General features: G+C 41.6%; 1 protein-coding gene across 9 annotated transcripts in view; it reads left to right on the top strand.

Moving 5' to 3' along the window:
- LOC105489073 (talin 2) overlaps nucleotides 1–22161 on the top strand; it is a 452478-nt gene that overhangs the window by 200511 nt on the left and 229806 nt on the right. For all 9 annotated transcript variants that reach the window (XM_011753725.3, XM_011753706.3, XM_011753714.3 and 6 more), the window contains one exon: nucleotides 2666–2741. The gene's annotated coding sequence lies outside the window, so the exon portion shown is untranslated. The remainder of the gene's footprint in view (nucleotides 1–2665; nucleotides 2742–22161) is intronic.

Below are 22161 nucleotides of genomic sequence, written 5' to 3'. Positions count from 1 at the left end.
AAAATAATGATTGTTCATTTTATGAAATTCAAACAGCATAAGAAGTAAAAATCATCTAACATTTTGATAACCAGAATCATAACTATTTTGATAAACATCCTTCTAGACATCTCTCTGGACATCCAAGAATACACACACTCAAATGAATCATACTACATGTGGTCATTTACCTATTTTATTCACTCAGAAGTATATAATGGATATCTTTTCATATCAATAAATATAGATCTCCAAAATTGTTTTCAATGTCTATGTGGCTCACTCAGCATGCCTCATATCTGTGGGCCTTTAGGGGCATTTATCCTCCTCCCTTCATAATTACAAACAAGGCCATGTGTATCCATCTCTCTTCTTCCCTAATTATCTACCTTGAGTAATTCTTAGAAGTACGATTGCTGGATCAAAGGGCATGCCAACTTATATGCTGATATAATCTCCCAGGTGGCTACAGAATGACGTTTCCAATTTATATTCCCTTCATGAAACTGCCCATATCATTGGCTATTTGTTGTTGGTCTTTGTCATCTTTACCAGTCTGATAGGTACAAATAAGGTCTTCATTTTCTTACATTACTTTTTTTTTTTTTTTTTGAGACGGAGTCTTGCTCTGCCACCCAGGCTGGAGTGCAGTGGCGTGATCTCAGTTTACTGCAAGCTCCACCTCCTGGGTTCATGCTATTCTCCTGCCTCAGCCTCCCAAGTAGCTGGGACTACAGGCGCCCGCCACCACACCCGGCTAATTTTTTGTATTTTTAGTAGAGATGGGGTTTCAGTGTGTTAGCTGGTCTCGATATCCTGACCTCATGATCCGCCAGCCTTGGCCTCCCAAAAGTGCTGGGATTACAGGCATGAGCCACTGCGTCTGGCCTAAAATTACATATTTTTATTGTTAGTATAGTTGTTATATTTTCGTATGTTTCTTGCTGTTATATTTTTTAAGACTCTTATGAAAAATTTAATTTTCTTTATCCATTTTGAAGGGAGTATTAATTTTCTTGTTTATTTTTAAGACTATCTTAGTCTGTTTTTGTTACTATAAAGAAATACGGGTGCAGTGGCTCACGTGTGTAATCCCAGCACTTTGGGAGAACCAGGTGGATGGATCACCTGAGGTCAGGAGTTCGAGACCAGCCTGGCCAACATAGTAAAACCCCGTCTCTACTAAAAATACAAAAATTAGCTGGGTGTGGTGATGGACGCCTGTAACCCTAGCTACTCAGGAGGCTGAAGCAGGAGAATTGCTTGAACCTGTGAGGCAGAGGTTACAGTGAGCTGAGATTGTGCAATTTCATTCCAGCCTGGGCAATAAGAGGGAGACTCTGTCTTAAAAAATATATATATATATATTTGTATATATATGATATAAATATATATATATATCATATATATATGAGATAGGAAAGGCCTTTTTAAGAATGACACCACAATATGGAAGTATAAAGGACTGCGACATGTAGCTAGTAACAATTTTTTTAATCTAAAATTTTTGAATGGCAAAAAGAGAACAGAAATTTTAAAAACGATACTTTTGTCAAAAAATAAAATAAGGCCGGGTGTGGTGGCTCACGCCTGTAGTCCCAGCACTTTGGGAGGCCGAGGCGGGCGGATCACAAGGTCAGGAGATGGAGACCATCCTGGCGAACACAGTGAAACCCCGTCTCTACTGAAAATACAAAAAAATTAGCCAGGTGTGGTGGCGGGCGCCTGTAGTCCCAGCTTCTAGGGAGGCTGAGGCAGGAGAATGGCGTGAACCCGGGAGGCGATGGAGCTTGCAGTGAGCAGAGATCGCGCCGCTGCACTCCAGCCTGGGCGACAGAGCGAGACTCCGTCTCAAAAAAAAAAAAAATAAATAAAATAAAATAAAATAAAAAAAGGAACCTTTTATTTTGAGTTTATTGTTCCATAGGTAGGGAGAGAGAGATGTAGAGTTTTCTTCTCTTAAATGCTAACGAACACCGTTTGTTAACTAGTCTGCCGTACACCCAGATTTGATTGCACGTACTTGGGACTGTTTCATATGAATCCTTCGTTCTGTATCTGGATGTTTATTCTGTTTCGTAGATACGTGTGCATGTTCTCACGCAGGCGCCTGTTCGTTAACTGTGGCTAGGCCATTTTGTTGATTTCTACAATTGCTTATAGCGCTTCTCTGCTTCAAATTGGGTTTCCACAGAGCAAGTTCCCAGTGCCTTAGAGAACCAGGAGCCACATGGGAACAGCAAAATCAAGAAGGGACCACTTCACAGATGTGTTAGAGGAACTAAATAGGAAAAAAAAGAAGACAAGAGCGCCTCGTGTAAACTAATTTTAAAAAGAAGCAGAGTGCAGTGCCTGAGATTTTTGTTTCCGACCTTGAGGGAGGTGGATGTGTCTGTATTTGGTTTTTGTTTAAATTCAAAGCCATTAAAGCATTCCTACCACAAGAAGAAAATGTGTTTTGTCTCTTTGCCAGCAGTAACATGATTTTGGTCTTCAAAATAAGTGTCTTGGGACCTGAATTCCCTGTGGGTAAAGAAAATTCCCATCCCACGTGTTGTGGCGGAAATTCATTGTTTCCTGAGTTATTTCCTTTCATGCTTAGTGTGGGGGAAATGACCAGATGTATAGATTGAGATTCTTTTTCAAAAACATTACTTGATTCTGATGATTTTTATTATTATTTTAGGTGCTGCAGGAGGCTTCTCACATGCTTCAGGATATATTCAGGGAAATCCACTCTTAATAGAAACTGAGAATTTAAGGTAAGTCCTTTAGCAAAGATACTTTATTCTCATCAATTGGCCAACCCCCTGCATTGGTATAGTTTTATAAAATGTTAAAACTGCTGTCTGTTATGCTGTCTCATTTGATCTTCCTGTGGTTCTGCGAGGCAGGTGTATAGAGTGCCCGGTCCTAATATTCCCATTCCTGTCTGATTTTTCCTCGTGGTACTTTGGTGAGGTGATGATAGGGGCCTAGAGGAGGAGCTAAGTAGCGTTTTTTTTTTTTTTTTTTTTTTTTTTTAAAATCATATTGGACCTTATAGTGTGAATTCTCATTCATTCACCCTGGTTTGCTTCATAAATCTTCTCTTAGGGTGGTTTGAGGGGGTAGGTGCTGGGTAAGGAATTAATGCAGAAACTTCTAGTGGTCTTTTTGTCTTTTTTTTTTTTAACTTTTATTTTAAGTTCGGGGTACACATGCAGGTTTGTTTCGTAGGTAAACTTGTGTCATGGGAGTTCGTTGTACAGATTATTTCATCACCCAGCTATTAAGTCTAGTGTCCATTAGTTATTTTTCCTGATCCTCTCCCTCTTCCCACCCTCCACGCCCCAGTAGGCCCCAGTGTGTGTTGTTCTTCTCTCTTCCCCTTTGTTTCTGTGTGTTCTCATCATTTAGCTCACATTTATAAGTGAGAATATGCAGTATTTGGTTTTCTGCATTAGTTTGCTGAGAATAATGGCCTCCAGCCCCATCCGTGTTCCTGCAAAGGATATGATCTTGTTCTTTTTTATGGCTGCATTGTATTCCATGGTGTATATGTACCACATTTTCTTTATCTAGTCTGTCATTGATATCTCCAGTAGTCTTTGAACTGAAACTGGCTGGTAGTTCCTGGAGCCCTCCATGGTTGGGAAACAATTGTCTAGCATGAGATAAAGTAAACTTTGGTTGTAGATTGTTGTTTTCCTTCTTTGGTTGTCCTGGGAGAGTTGTATGATCCCAAGTAGTGTGTATGAAGTATCCTGGGCAGAGACACAGGGTTCTTCTGCCAGTCTTAGTTGATGCTCTTACTCAGAAGCTGTATCGTGGCACACCCCAGATGTATCAGTTCTGTTCCTGACCAGCTGCAGAACTTGGGACAGGTTAGTTAATCTTGGTGTCCTTCTCTTCAGGTGTAAATTGGCCTAACCTGGTCATGTCTATACTTTCAAATTTTGTGGAATAGGAAAAACGATTTCAGGACCTATTTCTAATTTTTTTTGGCTGTATATAAAGAAAGTTGATGATTAAAGCTGGATAAGTAATGAGGGTTCACTATATATTTACATACTGTTCTTTGTATTTTGTGTGTGGAATTTTTAATAATCAAAGGTTTATTTTTACAAAATAATTAGTACCATCTACTAACATAATTTCGCTGAAGAGAAAATAATACTAAAAGAATAGGATTATTCCTAAATTTGTCCTTAGATTGTACATATTTGGCATTATGAAAGTGCTGTTTATTTCCTATGTCTTCCTTGTTTTTCTGTAGTGCAGTGACTAGCAGTGACAGACTAACCAAAATTGGTCTGAGAACTGGTGTTTGGGAAATACTGGGGCACATGACTGCTGAGGGCCCTTCTGTCTCTAAGACTGTATCATTCCTCTGAAGCAGGAGAGAAAGCTACTTTACTTGTACATTGCCTGTTTCCAGAAAATGCTGTGATCGCTAGCATGGTCAGACTGGAGAGGTCAGAGGGCCAAACAGAAGGGATTCTGTTGGGAACCTTGAGTAAAAATGGCCCATTTATGAGAACATCCAGTTTAGCTTTGAGTCACACCATGGTCAAGGTAAAGACAACAATGGACAGTTTTAAGTAACCTGATGGAAGTGTGCAGACTCCTTCCTTTCAACCATTGTGAGGCAGCCTCTGGCCAGGTGTGATCTGACAGATATGTGTCTGCCTGGGATGTGGGGATGCTGAGAGCCAGGGGTGAGGCGAGTGGAATACCAGACTCCAAAGAGACCAGTGCACACCTTGGGTGTGAGAAGCTCCAGGCTGGGTGTGGAGGTCCAGGGCACAGCCCAGAGTTCTGAGCTGATGACAATGGAATCAGGTGTGCTCAGGATGGAGCAGAGCTTGCCTGCCCAGAGGACCATCTGAGAATCCAGGGGTGGACATTGTCCTTTGAGGACCCACAGAGGGTGCTGAGTGGTCTGATCTGGCTGAAAGACCTGGGGCACAGTGGACAGGAAACACATCAGATCGAAGCCTTTCCCAAGACTTCAGATCTGGAAGGAGTGTTCCAGGTGGATTCTTAAGCTGTCTTCTGTGGGAAATGGAAAACTGCTTTCTGTTTACTTCTGCTTGGGGGTATTGGGGATATGTGTGAGGATGAGGGTGGGAGGAAGACAGAGGGAATAAAGGACTGAATTATTTAGCACAGCAAAATAATGTGGAGAAGAGCGGCAATACCTATTCCAAGAAGCCTGCACAATCCTAGCTGCTTCTGAGAGTCCTGAGAAGTTACGTGTGCTCTGCGTTGATTGGAATATGGTGGTTCAGTCCTTTGGAACTCTCCCTTAGTCATTTCTGGCTTTCATTTGTCTTAACATTCTGATTTTCTGGGAAACCTAAATGAAATTTGACAGACTTACCTAGTTGTTTTCTGTTCTGTCAACTGTTGGTTTACTGCCTAATTGGTATGCTTCACATGGGTTTCCTCTACCCGGGAATTTATTCTCTTTCCTTTTTGGGAAAAGCTGTATTGAACAACAACAGAAACATTTGTCTTAAATGTATAGGAATATGAGGGTTACCTGAAGTCCTAACATGTCTGAAAGTATATAAAGTCATGAGTAAATGCCAGCAGGAGCTTTTATTTTGACATGAATCAGAGGAAGGAGAATTGCTTTCAGTGATCTGGACCAGTCCAAGTCTGAATAAAAGTTAATGAATGAACAATGTAACCAATCAGTCATGTTCTTGAGCCTTTCATAAGGCTAAGACATTCTGGATGAGATCTTGTAGAGATGAGCAATTGAGAATTTGAGACTGCCATGCTTTGCAGGAATAAACATGATGCTTTAAAGAGTTACATGCATGCATGGATGTGTGTGCATGTGAGAAAAGAGAGATTGATAGATGGGGTGGGGGAATGATAAATGATTTTTTTAGCATTTTATGTAATGACTTGTGATATATTCTGAATTTGAGATTAAATGCAATATTCTGACCTTACCTCTGTGTTCCCTGAAGGCTTGTAAGAAAAATATTTTAAAATCTATTTTCAATGAAAACTACTGTTTTTGGCTCTCAGGGAATTTTTAGTTCCCACTGCTGTTTAGGGAGAATTGTTGAATCTGTGAAATTCAAAGGAGGATCTTTGCAGCTCTTTGTCATTCTGTACCAGTCACTTAAGGGCTCTGATGTCAGTGAAGAGAAGTTGGTCTATGCTTCCTTTACTTCATTAAAAATGTAACCTGTTATGCACTTTTGTCTTCCTGCCACCCTCCATTAGCTGATTCTTTAGATTATGCTTCTTGATGACTGCAGGCATCACTTGCTCTCCCACCTATAGGCTCCCTGAGTGACTGAGAATCCTCCTTGGCACTGTCAATCAAGATTCCTGGACCTAGGCTGGGCTCCTCACTCTGCTGTTTGTGCTTAGTAAATGTTTCAGAACAACAATAACAATTTCCAGGCTAGGCCAGATGCGGTGGCTCATGCCTGTAATCCCAGCACTTCGGGAGGCCGAGGTGGGCGGATCACCTTAGGTCAGGAGTTCGAGACCAGCCTAACATGGTGAAACCCCATCTCTACTAAAAATACCAAAACTAGCCGGATGTAGTGGTGGGTGCCTGTAATCCCAGCTACTCAGGAGGCTGAGGCAGGAGAATCACTTGAACCTGGGAGGCAGAGGTTGCAGTGAGCCAAGATCCCGCCACTGTTCTCCAGCCTGGGCGACAGAGCAAGACTCTTGTCACCAAAAAAAAAAAAAAAAAAAAAAAATTCCAGGCTACTTTTCATAATTAAACTTACTAATCCATGGTATAATAGGATATGCTGTTTCCTTACATTTTTTGGCTAATTATGTTCATCAGTTAATTTCTTTCCATGTTAAGCCCGCCTGGAGAACTCAAGATTTGAGACTCTTCTATGTAAGAATTGATTGGATTTCATGGACTTGATGACTCTAGAATACATTTATCTGCAATTGAGTAATTTTTTGTAGAACTTGAACCTTTAAAAGCAATCACGTTTCTTTTTTAGCTGCGAAATTCCATACTGTGAAGATCTAAAATGGCCATTCTATTCTGTTTACAATAAATGAGAATTGGACAGCTTTCCAAATCCATAAAATAACTAGTGTACTACTTATAGAGTGTAAACATGACTTTACTAAGATTAAAATAAACACATGTAAGGCCAGCTGCAGTGCTGTCAACACACCACTATAAAGCCTGATAAACGTTGAGGAAAATCCTACTGCTGTGATCTAAACAATGGTCTTATGGAGGATCTTTTATTTAAAAAATTTAAGTCAAAATATTGTATGCAAATGGCTAAAAATAAGAAACATCTGTATGAAACCACAAAAGACCCTGAATAGCCAAAGCAATCTAGAGCGAAAAGAACAAGGCTGGAGGCATTTTACTACCTGACCTCAAAATATGCTACAAAGCAGTAGTAATCGAAACAGCATGGGTACTGGTATAAAAACAGACACATAGACCAGTGGAACAGAATAGAGAGCCCAGAAATAAATCCACAGTTATGGTCAATTGATTGTTACTGTTGTTACTTGTTTGTTTGTTTGGTTTTGTTTCTGAGACAGGATCTCTGTCTGACACCCAGGCTGGAGTGCTGTGGTGAGATCACGACTCACTGCAGCATTGACCTCTTAGGCACAAGTGATCCTTTCACTTTGGCCTCCTGAGTAGCTAGTACTACAGGCATGTGCCACGATGCCCAGCTGATTTTTAAATTTTTGGAGAGACAAGGTCTCCCTATGTTGCCGAGGCTGGTTTCAAACTCCTAGGCTCAAGTGAGCCTCCCATGTCAGCCTCTCAAAGTGCTGGGATTACAGATGTAGCCACCATGCCCACCTCAATTGAGTTTTGACAAAGGTGCCAAGAACACACAGTGGGGAAAGGGCAGTCTCTTCAATAAGTAGTATTGGGACAACTGGATATCCACATACAAAAAAATGAAATTAGACCATATCTCACATCATATACAAAAATCAACTCAAAATGGGTGAAAGACATCAATATAAGACCTGAAACAGTAAAACTATTAAAAGAAAACATACGGGAAAAGCTCTGTGACATTGGTCTGGGCAAGGAGTTTTTTTGGATGTAAACACAAAAGTACAGGCAATGAAAAGAGAAATAGACAAATGGGATTACACCAAACTAAAAAACTTCTGCAAAGCTTAGGAAACAATCAAGAGTGAGGAGACAACCTGAGAATGGGAAAAAATGTTTGTAAATCATGCATCTGATAAGGGGTTACTATGCAGAATATATGAGGAACTCAAACAATAGTAAGAAAACAAATACTATTAAAAAATGAGCAAAGAATCTGAATAGACATTTCTCAAAAGAAGATACACAATGGCCAACAGGTATATGAAAAAATACTCAACATCACGAATCATCAGGGAAATGAAAATTAAAACCACAGTGAGATAGTATGTCACACTTGTTAGGATGGCTATCATCAAAACAGTGAAAGATGGGCTGGGTGAGGTGGCTCACGCCTGTAATCCCAGCACTCTGGGAGGCTGAGGTGGGGATCACTTGAGGTCAGGAGTTTGAGACCAGCCTGGCCACATGGTGAAACCCCATCTCTACTAAAAATACAAAAATTAGCCAGGCGTAGTGGTGGGCGCCTGTAATTCCAGCTACTTGGGAGGCTGAGGCAGGAGAATTGCTTGAACCTGGGAGGTAGAGGTTGCAGTGAGCTGAGATTGCGCCATTGCACTCCAGCCTGGGTGCAGACTCCATCTCAATAAAAAAAAGAAGATGAAAGATAACGAGTGTTGGTGAGGATGTGGAGAAAAGGGAATGCTTGTATATCACTGGAAAGAATGTAAGTTAATAGGGTCATAATGGAAAACAGATTAGAGACTTCTCAAAAAACTAAAAATAGAACTTCCATATGATCCGGTAACCCTACATGTTGAGGAGATGTCTGCACTCCCATGTTCACTGCAGCACTGTTCACAGTAGCTAGGATATGGAATCATCGTAAGTGTCCATCAGTGGATGAATACATAAGGAAAATGTGGTATACATACACAATGAAATACTATTCAGCCTTAAAGGAGATTGTCATTTGTAACAGTGTGGATGAACCTGGAGAGCATTACCTTAAGTGAAATAAGGTAGGCATAGAAAGACAAATACCCACGTTCTTAGTTACATGTGGAATCTAAAAAAGTTGAACTCAGAAAAGTAGAGGTGGTTACCAGTGCTGGGGAGATGTTGTTCAAAGGATACAAAATTTCAGTTAGATAGAGTAAGTTCAAGAGATCTATTGCACAGCATGTTGACTATTAATAATGTATTCTTGAAAATTGCTAAGAGTAGATTTAAAGTGTTCTTGTCACAAAAAATATGTGAGGTAATACATATGTTAACATAGCTTGATTTAGTCATTCTATGATAATACATATTTAAAAATGACACGTTATCGCATGTTCTACAATTTTTATTTGTTAATGTATTTTAACATTTTAATTATAAGGCTGGGTGCAGTGGCTTATGCCTGTAATCTCAGCACTTTGGGAGGCCAAGGCAGCAGGATCACCTGAGGTCAGGAGTTTGAGACCAGGCTGGCCAACATGGCGAAACCCTGTCTCTACTCAGTAAAACCTTCCATGATTTTATCTTTGGATTCTGAATGTTAAAAATCAACAAGTGGTGTTTCCTGTATTATGATTAAATAGATGCCGTTCCCATCGGAACCTAGTTGTAGAGTGGGATTCTAATCCTCAGAGCCTGAAGTCCTCACCCTTTTGCCCCTTAGTGGAGTATGTTTAAATGGATTTCCCTTTTATATCGCAGCAGCTGTCTTGAATCTAGCCTCCAGTTCTTCTAGGTTCTCAGTCACCCCATTGCCTCTCTCAGGAGCCCGCTTTGTTTCTGGAGGTCTTGCTTTCACAGCTCACCCTCCTTGGTCAGGACAGGTTGATCTCTAGGCACGCTGCACAGGGCTCAGCAAGTGCCATTGGCCAAAGAAAGCTCGTGATTACTACAGCTTGGGCATTCCTTTTCCAGACTGCTTGGGTCCAGAAGTGCTTCAGATTTCATTTTTTTTTCCAGATTTTGGAATATTTACATATACATAATGAGATGTCTTTGGGATGGGACCCAAGTCTATACATGAAGTTTATTTATGTTTTACGTATACCTGCTACACATAGCCTGAAGGTAATTTTATACATTATTTAAAATAATTTTGTGCGTGAAACAAAGTTTTGACTGTACGTTGACTGTGATGTGTCACACAAGGTCAGGTATGGAATTTTCCTCTTGTGGTGTCTTGGCAGCACTCAGAAAGTTTCAGACTTTGGAACATTTCAGGTTTCAGATTTTCAGATTAGGGATGTATTGGAGAATCAGCCCAGGCTATGGTGTCTTAGATGGTGCAGTGGCCTGATCTATAAAATTTGCAATCATTTATTGAGGACGTGATATGTTAGGCACCTATATCCTTGAAGCCCGGTGTCTCTTGAAATTCTCACACCAGCCTTGTAGAACAGATGTTATCACTGACATTTCACACACAAAGAAGTTAGACCCTGGGTGGGTGACTTCTGAGACCTTTCCTGTAGTGGGAAGTGCTTCTTGGATCCTGTGGCAGGCTGAAAGCATGGTGGCCGGCTGTATTTCATAGGTGGGAAAAGACTTCTCTGGCTCTGGCATGTCTCGCACACTTTCCTCTACAGACCTCTGTTTTTACCCCAGAAAATCGCTGCTGCTGTAGCACAGTCAGCTCTGCCTCACTCCCAGCGTCGTCTTTGTTTTGGGTATGCCTTGTGGCCAGGAGCTCATTCTAAAGAACTCTGCTGTGTGTGGACAGCGGAACATCCTTCTCTGCTTGATGTTCCCTTGGTGAATTTGATGCGAGAAGTTGGATCTCTTACCAACCCCACTGGTAAATGGGAAAAGGTGTTTTATCAATGACCATTATTGTATTTTGTGTTTTCTCATAGCCTGAAGTGTGTTTGTGTAAGTCAAGTCCATTTGATTCTTTTAATGCCTCGTGTGTTTTTGTGGTTATTTTGGAAGAAAGTTTAGAAAGATAATCAAGTTTTACTTTTGACACTTCTATTTTCTCTCCATTCCTGAGAGAAAATAGAAGTGTTAAAAGTAAATTCAGAATGGTGGTCTGAATAAACCTTTTAGTATCCTGGTGTTTGTGAGTTTCCTCCTATGGTAGTGAGCGGATGGATGGCAGGTGTCCTGGGCGATGGAGCCCATACACAGTGTTGGTGTCCTTCCCACTCCTCCTCACTAGATAGAACTAGATGAAGCCTTGACCGTGGAACCAGGAGTCTCTCCACAGACCTATTACCAAAGAACTGTTCTCTGCTTTCCCCTGGAATAGCACATTGAGGATTGGGTGGCTGTGGATGCAGTTCCTCCTTGTTATCTCTGTGTCAGGCCAGGGTGGTGGCATTAACATGTGCTGTCTCCGTGCAAATATGCTTCTTTTCCAATGATGTTTATGCCCACAAACAGGTATTGAATAAAAGGAAACATCTTTAGAGCTGTGCCTCAGTTACTTAAGGAGGAGACATTTGGCTTTAGTGAGGTCAAGTCTTAAGGGATAGAGGGAAGTCAATATTTAACTGGTTGCAGTGATGTCCAAGGGTGATGTCCCACATTTAAACTTGATAGTGATAAGTAATCCAAGGTTACCCTACCATCAACTTACAGTGGTCTCACTCTGACTTGAACTTTTTTATATTGATTGGTTGTAAGGACAGGATAGAATGCTGAGCAAATAGATTTGTAATCTGTATGTGACAGCTTTTACTCTGTTATACAAAGATCAGTAATCTTCACAGCTTTACAAATCCGGTGAAACCTAGATACAAATGATTTAGTGGCACAAATCTTTTTGGAAAATGTAAATCTGAGACAGACTCCAACCGTTCATCAAGAGGGGGAACGTCAGTGAAGTTTACAAAGCCTTTTTACCTGATCCTAAATATTTCCCAGATATGTTCTATATTCTTCAGTTTATTGATCTCTAAGGGATGGGGAGTGACTCAATCTCTTCTGCAGGAGAACTTTTGGCTCTGCTCACCCAGGTGGTCCCGGATGCTGGGTTCATTTGCCTTCCCTTTAGAGAGGTTGTTGCCGGCACAGAAGGTGAGCTGTGTGAATGTGGGCGAGAGCGCTTGCTGTCCCTGTTGGCCACTCTTCTCAGAAGTTTGGATTCAGAGGAAGTGGATTCAATACCCTAAACTGGGAAGGAAATACAAATTGACCGTGGAGGATACGACGACTTGGGTGTTGCTCTGTCGTGTTTACATGTTTCCAAAAACACTGCAGTGCCGAGGGGTCTGTGGTAGATGACAGATGAGCAGAAGGAAAGTTGAGAGGAAGAAGGGGATATTGCTGGAGCGGGTAGAGCAGGTTTCCAAGAGGAGGTGGGATTTCCTCTGAGTTGAAGTGAGTTTTTGCCACTTGTGGCTGAAAAGACTGAAAACAACAGTGGGTTATACAGGACAGAAGTTTAGATTTCTCTTACCTAGAGTGAAGTCCTGAGAGGGGGCTGTTGAGGACTGATGGGAGAGTTCACAGAGGTTGTGCAGTGACTTGGGCTCTTTCCAGGATGAGTAAAATTTTGGTGCGGTGCAGTGGAACCTTACTTCGGGTGAACTAAATTCAGCACATCAGGCAAAAATTCCTTATAGACATAATTTCTCGTGAATACCCCTTAGGAAGGTGCCACATTAGAGGCCAGTGTTCTGTCTCCCAGTGAGTCCAGCAAGTGCACTTTTCCTGCAGTGTTGGAGCAGCCTGCTGCTGAGCAGTTGGCCCCTGTGTTTAAGGGCCATGTTTTCAACAGTGGACTCATTCTCAGCATCAAGACAAGATCCCAAGAAGCACTGACAAGCCCAGGGCGCTATAAATTCCTATATTCCCTCCCACAGTCATGTGGGCTCACATGCTCACTGAGAGGAATGGCAATGGAACCGCCTGCCAGATTTGTTTATTCATAGTTTTAAAAAAGGAAACTTTCAAACGTATTCAAAAGTGAAGAGAATTTTATAGAGAACTGTGCATGTATTACCCAAGTCCAGAGATGATTAATTCTGAGCCAGTCTTTTTTCTGTCCACTTCCCCCTTCCCACCCATTATTTTGAAGCACCTCTTTATTATTTCCTGTCACTATTTCAGTATATGTGTCAAATAGATAGAACTTAAAAATTATCTACATTCTCTTATTGTGCCAAAAATATAAAAGTTAACATTTTCTGAATATTATCCAATATCAAACTTATGTTCAGATTTTCTCAATTGTCTTATTTTTTAAGGTTCTTTGAATCAGGATCCAAATGAGACTTACTCATTGCAGTTAGTTAATATATCTCTAATCTTTTCATCTATAGGCTTCTTCTCTATCTCTCCATACCTTCTCTGACCCTTGTGATTTGTTGATGAAACTGGGTTGTTTATTTTTAAGAGCAGAGATTCTCACACAGGGATAATTCTCCTTCCCAATCTTGGGATATTTAGCAATGTCTGGAGACATTTTTGATTGTCACAACTGGGGAATGCTACTGACATTGAGTGGGTAGAGGCCACAGATGCTGTTACACATGGTACAGCACATGGGATCCCCCCACAACAGAAATGTATCTGACTCAAAATGTCAGTTGTGCCAAGATTGAGAAACCCCACAGTTTTGTTCTACAGTCCGGATTTTGGTGGTTGCTTTCCCACTGTGCTGTTTAACATGTTCCTATCTTCCTTGTATTTTCTATGATTTGTTAGTTGAATCTGAAGGTTTGGTCAGACTCAGATCTCTTGGGGTATGTTTTTTATTAGTTTGTTCTTTGGCAAGAATACATGTAGGCAGGCTATATATTTTCATTGAGAAATACATAGTTACTGTAGACTCTTTGTTACATTATTAGCAATTGATGATCATTGCCTGTATCTCTTAATTCATTAGTGATTGCAAAATAGTGATATTCTAATTCTATCATTCCTACCTTGTTTATATACTAGAATACTTATATAAAGAGGAACTTTATAACTTTATACTCTCATCGTTTATTTGTTCACACTGAAATTTATCTTGGAAAGTCAGGATAAATAAGTTCTTTTATCTTCAAAGCAGCAGTATCCAAAAGAGATCCCTGAGATTTTATTTATTTCTTTTTTTTAGTGTAATTTAATTGATGTGTTTCAATTTAATATACTTATTGATGCTCAAATTGTCCCATATTTGGATAGTGGAATCTAAATTGGCTCCTGAGTCCTTTTCACATGACTCATGAATTTTCTGTATTTTTGTGTACTTTCTGGTGAGATCAAATGTTATGGGATTGTCTTACCCATTTCTTGCCCCAGACTGAGATCTGCCAGTTCCCCAAGGAGCCCTGGTTTCCTTGAGTATTTAGAAGGCACAATATAGAAACAAGGCATGTTTCTTGCTACTGTATTTATCATTGTTTCTGGATACTTACAGTGGACAGAACTAGGGTGTGTGTGTAGATTATTAGTTCGTACTGATACTTCCATGTGAAATTCAGATGGGCAGGATTTTTAGTTTCATCAATTATATACTCTGTTCTTTCATCCGTGCCAAAAATCCAGTTCTCAGTGATACTGTCATATTTTTTCATCTGCTTTATCTCATGCTGCATACACAACAGTCTATATTTGAAAGATACTTTGAATAGGCCTTCTCTCTGTGATTGTGCCACCAGCTGAATACACAGTTAGGTTCATTGGTTTTTGTTTTATGTTTTTAGAGGTTCCTTTTTTCAATTTCAATTTTGAATAATTATGTACAGTATTGTCAGGGTTCCAGAGTCTCATCTGTGAAATCTTACTCTGTAGTCTCTTGGTTCATTTTGGCTGCTATAAATGGGGTGGCCTATAAACAAGAGAAATTTCATTGCTCATAGCTCTGCAGGCTGGGAATTCCAGGATCAGGGCACAGGCAGATCCAGTGTCTGGTGAGGGTACACTTGCTGGTTGACAGACGCAGCCACCCTGTTGTATCCCCACATGGCAGAAAGGGAAAGGCAACTTTGGGGCCTCTTTTATAAGGGCACTAACTCCACGAGAGCTGAGCCTTCATGTCCTAATCACTTCCCAAAGGCCCCAGCTCCAAATACCACCGTATTGGGGATAAGGTTTCAGCATATGAATTTTGGGGAAGCAAACTTTCAGTTTATAGGTAGAGGTGTTTGCTTTTACCCCAGTTCTCTCTCCATCCTATTTTCTCCCACCCCATAGGTAACAATGGAAAAAATTATGGTTTACCTTGTAGTGTTTTTTTTTTTTTTTTTTTTTTTTAATATTTGTTAGCAAATGTGTGCCTACTTTTGTATTAGTATCTCCCTCCCTTCTTAGTTAAGCGAGGCATACTCCATGCATGTTTCTCCGCTCTGCTTTGTTCATTTAATTTCCCCTAGCTGTTCTTCTGTAGTGGCATACAGAGAGAGAGAGAGAGTCCTCACTCCTTTGTGCATCTGCCTCTTCCTCCATTGTGTGGATTTGCTCTCCCTTATTCAACCTGTGCCTCACTGATGGACATTTGGGTAGTTTCCATCTTTTATAATTACAAATAGCTTTGTGGAGAATAGCCTTGATACTCTTAAAATCATTATTCTTTTTTAACCTTATGGAAGTTAAATGTATATATGAGGTGACTCCCTTTGTAAAGACAAAGCAGGATATCTACAGACTATTGGGAGTGAGCAGAGCTTTGGAGCAGGAAAGGAAAAGGAAGTCATTTTGGGAAAAATAGAGAAGGACATTTCAGTGGAGTCTACGTTATGTCTTCAAGTAAATAAGGTTTATAGGAAGGCCTGTTAGATATTTTGATGACCTGTACTGTTAGGCCAAAGGCTATAGATTTTACAATGCAGGCCAGAAGTTAGCAATCTTTTCTGGCAGAGGACTCAACTACAAATATTTGAGGCTACTGCCTATGTTGCAGCTATTCAACTCTGCTGTTGGCACACAGAAAGCAGGCATAGACAAGTCATAAATGGGTGTGGCTGTGTTCCAATGAAACTTGATTTATGGACACTGCAATCTGAATTTCATATCATTTCTATGTATCATGAAATATAATTCATTTGGATTTTTTCCTTAACCCTTAAAAATTATAAAAACCATTCTTAGCATTTGAGCCATAGTGTGTCAACCTGTGCTCTAGGCATTTGGGAGCCATAGAAAATTCTTGCACGTATGAGGGATCTGCTCAAAAGGGTTGTCAAGGCAGGGCGCGGTGGCTGTCTACTGTAATTCAGCACTTTGGGAAGCTGAGGTGGGAGGATTACTTGAGCCTAGGAGTTTGAGACCATACCAGGCAACAAAGTGAGATCCCATTTCTTAAAACAAAACAAAACGAACACCGCACACATACACACACACAAATTAGCTGGGGGTAGTGGTTAGTGGCATGCACCTCCCATCCCAGCCACTTGGGAGGCGGAGGCAGAAGATTCCATGCTGCAGTGAGCCGTGATTGAGTCACTGCACTCCAGCCTGCGTGACAAAGCGAGACCTTGTCTCAAAAAGAAAAAAAAAAAAAAAGGGTCGGTTGGGGGGCGATTGTCAACAGTGTATTAAAGAGAGCTTCATAAGAGGGAAGGAGCCCAGATTCAGGAGGGTGTTGGTGGTTGCAGTGTATAGTCGGAAAGCGGCTGTGGGAGTGGAAAGTGGATTTCTTCTCTTCTTCGTCGTCTTTTTTTTTTTTTTTAATTATTTGAGATTATGGAACTATAGGGAAGCATGGAGCTCATATTATTAGATAAGGGATTTATATTAATCTCTCAAAGCTGTGTTCTATGATTTTCCACAGATTATACATTGACCCAAACCTACCATCCTGCAGCATGTGGACCTAGGGCAAAATTTTCTCATTCTTTGCCTCTTCTTCCTCCTTCCCCTTTTCCCCCATTAAGAAACCCAAGGTTGAGCCCCATCAGAGGTGAACTTTTTGTATCAGCTGTCTTCTATGTCTTGTTTCTTACTACGTTTGCAGGCTAACTTGAAAAAACAGTATTTTGTTTGTGGGAAGAAAATCAAAGGTGATGTAAATGAAAAGTGCATTTTCATATAATGGAAATTATTAGAACAACTTTTAAAATGTCACTGCAGATTAATGCAGACAAGAAGGAGCCGAATATACTAGAAAGTAGGTCAAGTTATCTCATGTTTATGAATGAGGTGAATTACAGTATAGGTTTAGGTTTATAAAATTGGGCAGTACTATAGTTTATATGAAATATCCTAGCCTAAATGGTATTAGGCTAAAATATAATTAAAATAAATTGAGTTTGTTTCCTTATCCTTTGTGGCTGAGTATTTTATACCTAATATTTTACAAATTTAATAAACTAGTAAAACCAATGAGCTTCTTGTTTTTATTCACATTTCCTGTGTTGGACACAGAATCTACTCTAGGGAATTAAAGCTGGAGTCGATTTAATCCAGGGACAAGTGCGTCCAGAATCCTCGGCAGTTTGGGAGGAACAGGCTTTGGGTTGAGCTTCCGGTCTACTCCCTATCCCCAGCACCATCTTTTCCTACCAGAATCAGGGAAGTTAGGCTGTGGCTGTTGCTATGAGAGGCTGTTGAATTGAGAATCCGGCACTTGACCTGCCAGCTCAGACACACGCCTCCTCCACGAGGAGATCTTGCTTCTTACGGATAACCCTGTGCTCTGCTTTTCTTCCTTGTGACTTGGTTGAACACCGGCGTCACCCATAAGCCCATGTCATTGGTGTGTCTAAGTCACGTTGGACACCGTAGCGGCAAAGAGGTCTAGGCAGTCAATATATGATGTGTAGACCTGCAGCCTCCCCAAGCTGCAAGCGAACTACCCTTCCCATCTTCACGAAATGCCTCTTCGGATGTGCCTGGTACCACAATCAGGGGTAGAAGGGCAGTCTGTCAGAATTTCCCTTCCTCAAATACATTTCATGTGACACATTTTGATAGACTTGTCTAGAGGTAGTTATACCAGTGTCACTAGTGAAGTAGTATTAGTCAGTAGCACTAGAGAGGACTGAGAGAACCTAATAAAAAGACAGTGTGTTTACCATTTCAAAAAGTTTTTTTTTTTTTTTTTTTTTTGAGATGAGTTTCACTCTCTCGCCCAGGCTGGAGTGCAATGGCGTAATCTCTGTCTGCTCACTGCTACCTCTGCCTCCCAGGTTCAAGCAATTCTCCTGCCTCAGCCTCCTGAGTAGCTGGGATTACATGCACCTGCCACCACACCTGGCTAATTTTTTTTTTTTTTTTTTGAGACGGAGTCTTGCTCCGTCGCCCAGGCTGGAGTGCAGTGGCACAATCTCGGCTCACTGCAACCTCTGCCTCCTGGATTCACGCCATTCTCCTGCCTCAGCCTCCCAAGTAGCTGGGACTATAGGCGCTTGCCACTATGCCTGGCTAATTTTTTGTATTCTTTAGTAGAGATGGGGTTTCACTGTGTTGGTCAGGCTCGTCTCGAACTCCTGACCTCAGGCAATCTGCCCACCTCAGCCTCCCAAAGTGCAGGGATTACAGGCATGAACCACCGCACCCGGCCTAAAAGATATTTTTTAGGTTGAAATAATTGTGAATAATACCAGGAAAGGAATGCCTGTGGTTTAACAGTAAAAAAGTTTAGTGATGGTAGAATCCAGCCAGGCCTAGTAGTAGTTGATTTCCCCCATGGAGGATGATGAGTCAGAACATGGTCCTGGTCATCTATTACTGAAGCTTTTATTGTGCTAACCCAAGTGTAAGGTCAGTGATACAGCATTCCTTCACCCTAATATTGTTGGCTGACTTCCTATCCACCAGACACTGCCTTTTTTCATCTGGATAAGAACAGTCATTCACAAGTAACCGGGAATAGTACTTCAAATAGAAGGCCACTGATTTTGAAATTGGGCAGACTTGGGTTGAAGGCTGAGTCCTACCACTTTAATAGCTGTGTAGATTGTAGCATCAGTCTGTAGCTGTGTTATCTGCTGCGTGGAGTGGAGTGAAATGAATAGCAAGCACCCTCCTCACAGTGTTTGTTGTAAGGCGATGCTTGGCGCAGGCCTGGCACAGAGCAAGTGCTCCACGGTGGGCCACTGTGGTTGTGTGGTCACCATCACCACCTCCGCCGCTGCCACCACCATCGTCATCATCCTCCTCACTGTCACCGCCACCGCTGCCTGGAGTCCTCTGCCCTTTCCGCATCTCCGGATGAGTTTTCCATATGGCTGGGCGACTCGTGCCTCTTCACAGCAGTACTTTTCTCGCCCGTGATCCTGGGTCGCTTGGAGGTTGCTTCCTTTTTGTGCTTGTGGGGCTTTCTCCTGCCCTTCAAGCGCCCTTGGCTTCCTATTAGACTTTCTCTTTCCTCTGGGGAAAAGATCTCTCTTCATGCTTAATAGGCATCAGAGCAGCCTTGGGTCACAGAAGTCATGGTAGCTTTCTATTTGTCATCCTGACAACAAGGCCTCTCTGAGGCTTGAAAGGATGATGCTAGCCCACCCGCAGCACCTACCTTCTTAATTAGATTACTGATTCCATTTCCTTGATGGTTTTAAGCTAGAACAGCTTTATTCTGTTGCCTTTGGGTTGTTCTTTCTTGACTCCATCTCTCCTTTGATTTTCAGCAATACCTAAAGTAAAGTGGATGACAGCAGTTGGGAGCGTATTGGCTGCTATTCTTTAGTAAAGCCTCCAGAATGGGTGTGTTATAATGGAGTTTACAGAAAATATAAGGAATAATAAGCGAAAAGTTCAAAAGGATCCTTCCTTTCAAACTGTTGTGTACCAAGTGAGTTTCTGTAGAAGGGGCCCTTTTGGTTTTTAGCTGTGATTTTGTCTTCATTCCTTAGGGTTTATTTGACCCCTATGTGGAAAAGGCCTGATTTCCCCACTTCCCTGCTCTTTTGTGTGTGTGTGCACAAGTCCATGTATGTGTATGTACGCATGCACATCTCTCTTTTTGAGTTCACCATCCACACACCTTGGGGAGTGCAGCCCACACATTAAGTGTAGTGGAATTGAGTCATGCTATGGCATGCAACAGCCAGCCGTGGTGTAACTGCGGCCTGTTTTGACTGTGAACAAGTGTTTCCCTTCTTTGCTAATGTCTAACCTCAAGGACCTTGAATTTGAGCTCCCAATTATTTTATGCAAACTCTCTCTGACACTTTTGTTAGGCTTTTGCCAAGGACATGAGTTGTGTGTTCAATACTTTGGCATATCTGAAGATTTGAGTTTGTGAAATATTAAGTTGGTCTACTCCTCACCCCCCCCAACCCCTGCATCTAATTGACTCTAATTGACATTCATTTATTCAACAAACATTTACTGAGCATCTACATAGTGCCAGGCAGTCTGCTGGATGTTGGCAGCATTGTTGGAAAAGGAAAATATTTTTATATAGTTGGTGCAGAGGGTTTAAGACAGAGTTAGGGTTGATAAATGGATTTTGGAAGATCTAATAAGTGGCGGGGGTGGTGTTAGACGTCTCCCTAAGAATAGTGGGCATCCATTATAGGATTTAAGCTTAGTGAGCTGTAGTCAGACTTGAATTTTCAGGAGTACACTGTCTGGGATGTGGAGAGTGCATTGAAGAGCATAAGAAGAGATGTGAGGAGCCTAGATGGGAAGCTGTTGCAGGAATTTGGACGAGACGATGGGACGGCAGTGTCATAGAGTAGGAGGAAAGCACAGGTTTGAGAGTGATTTAGGAGTTAACATTGGTGTCTAGGATGACCCTCCATTTCAGGCGATGGGAGGTGGTGGATTGTGAAGTTACTGAGATCAGCGACACAGGAGGGAAGCGGGTTGGGAAGACATGGGGACAAGGGAGAGGTGATGAGTTTATTTTTGAATAAGATGAATTTGCTGTGCTTGTGAAAGACCTTGGGGAGGTGGGGGGTAGACTTGGATAAGGGGTGCAAGGGAGAGATCTGGCTTCTGTGCGGAACTGGTGAATGCAAGGCCTGAGGGTACATGGGATGGACCAGGAGGAGAGGGGGTCTAGGAGAGAACTTGAGGGAGATTATTTCTAAACAACGGAGAGCCTGTGGGATTAGGGGTGGAGTGGCGCTAGGACCGGACAGAAGTCAGAGGAGGGATAAGATGGGTAATAGGAGGTCTGTTTGGGTAGAGAATTCTGGTAGGCATTGTGGCTGTGCAAGGGAGTGTAGAGGCCAGGCACTAGCCTGGAGGGTTTGTGGGCTTGCGCTGGTGGTGGTGGGGAGTTACATTAGGGATAGATGAAGAAACAAAGATGAATGTTCCCCCTGGGCCTCCTCCCTTGTCACACTGACTGTTCTATGTTACACAGCCTTAAAATAATATTTCAAAAGTTTTTGAAACAATCACAAACTTACAGAGAAGCTGAAAATACAGCACAAAAAAGGTTTCTGAACCATTTGATTGTAAGTTGGTGACCTAATGCACAATCACCCACCATTGCTTTTATGTTAGCAGGTAGTTCCTACAAAAGGATATTCTTGAACACAGCCACAGTGCAATCATCAAAATTGCTATCATCTGATTCTCAGGTGCCATTCAGGTTTTACCCAGTGTCCCAGCCATGTCCTTTATAGTGAAGGGTCAAGTTCAGAGTCATGTGTTGCCTTAACTTGTGCTGTTAGTCTCCTTCAGGCTGGAACAGTTCACAAGCCTTTCCTTGACCTTCATAACCTTGACCCTCTTGAAGGTGAAAGGCCAGTTATTTTGTAGAGTATCCCTCAGTTGAGGTTTGTGTCTTTCTATATTCTTGAATTCAGCTGATGCTTTGTTGGCGGGAATATCACAGAAGGGATGCCATGTTCTTTTTGCACCCCATCATGTGGTGCCCAATCTAGATGTGCCCTGTTACCAATGGTGCCTACCTCATCACTCGGAGGTTTGACTGAGGTGGTATTGGCTAGCTTTTGCCTCGGGAAAAGTTATTCTCTTTGTGTAGGGGTACTTTGAAACTATGTAGCTATCCCATCCCTCATGAAAATTTCATTGTATTTAATTCATTTATTTATACCAGTGTGGACTTATGTTTCATATTTTATTCATCAAGCTATAATGTTACTATCATTATTCTGACGTGCAAATTGTACTGGATTTAGCCAGTAGGCGCCCTTTCAAACTATGTGCTTTCAATCCATCTCCAACATTCTTTGAACAATTCTTTGCTTTCTGGCACAATAAGACCTACCAGGCTCATCTTGTACTTACTGTGCTCCAACCCTAGAACTAGC

The sequence above is a fragment of the Macaca nemestrina genome, chromosome 7 (genome assembly GCF_043159975.1).
Source record: "Macaca nemestrina isolate mMacNem1 chromosome 7, mMacNem.hap1, whole genome shotgun sequence".
Taxonomy (NCBI): Eukaryota; Metazoa; Chordata; class Mammalia; order Primates; family Cercopithecidae; genus Macaca; species Macaca nemestrina.
The sequence above is the reverse complement of the archived record's forward strand: the minus strand, read 5'-3'. Positions and strand labels throughout refer to the sequence as shown.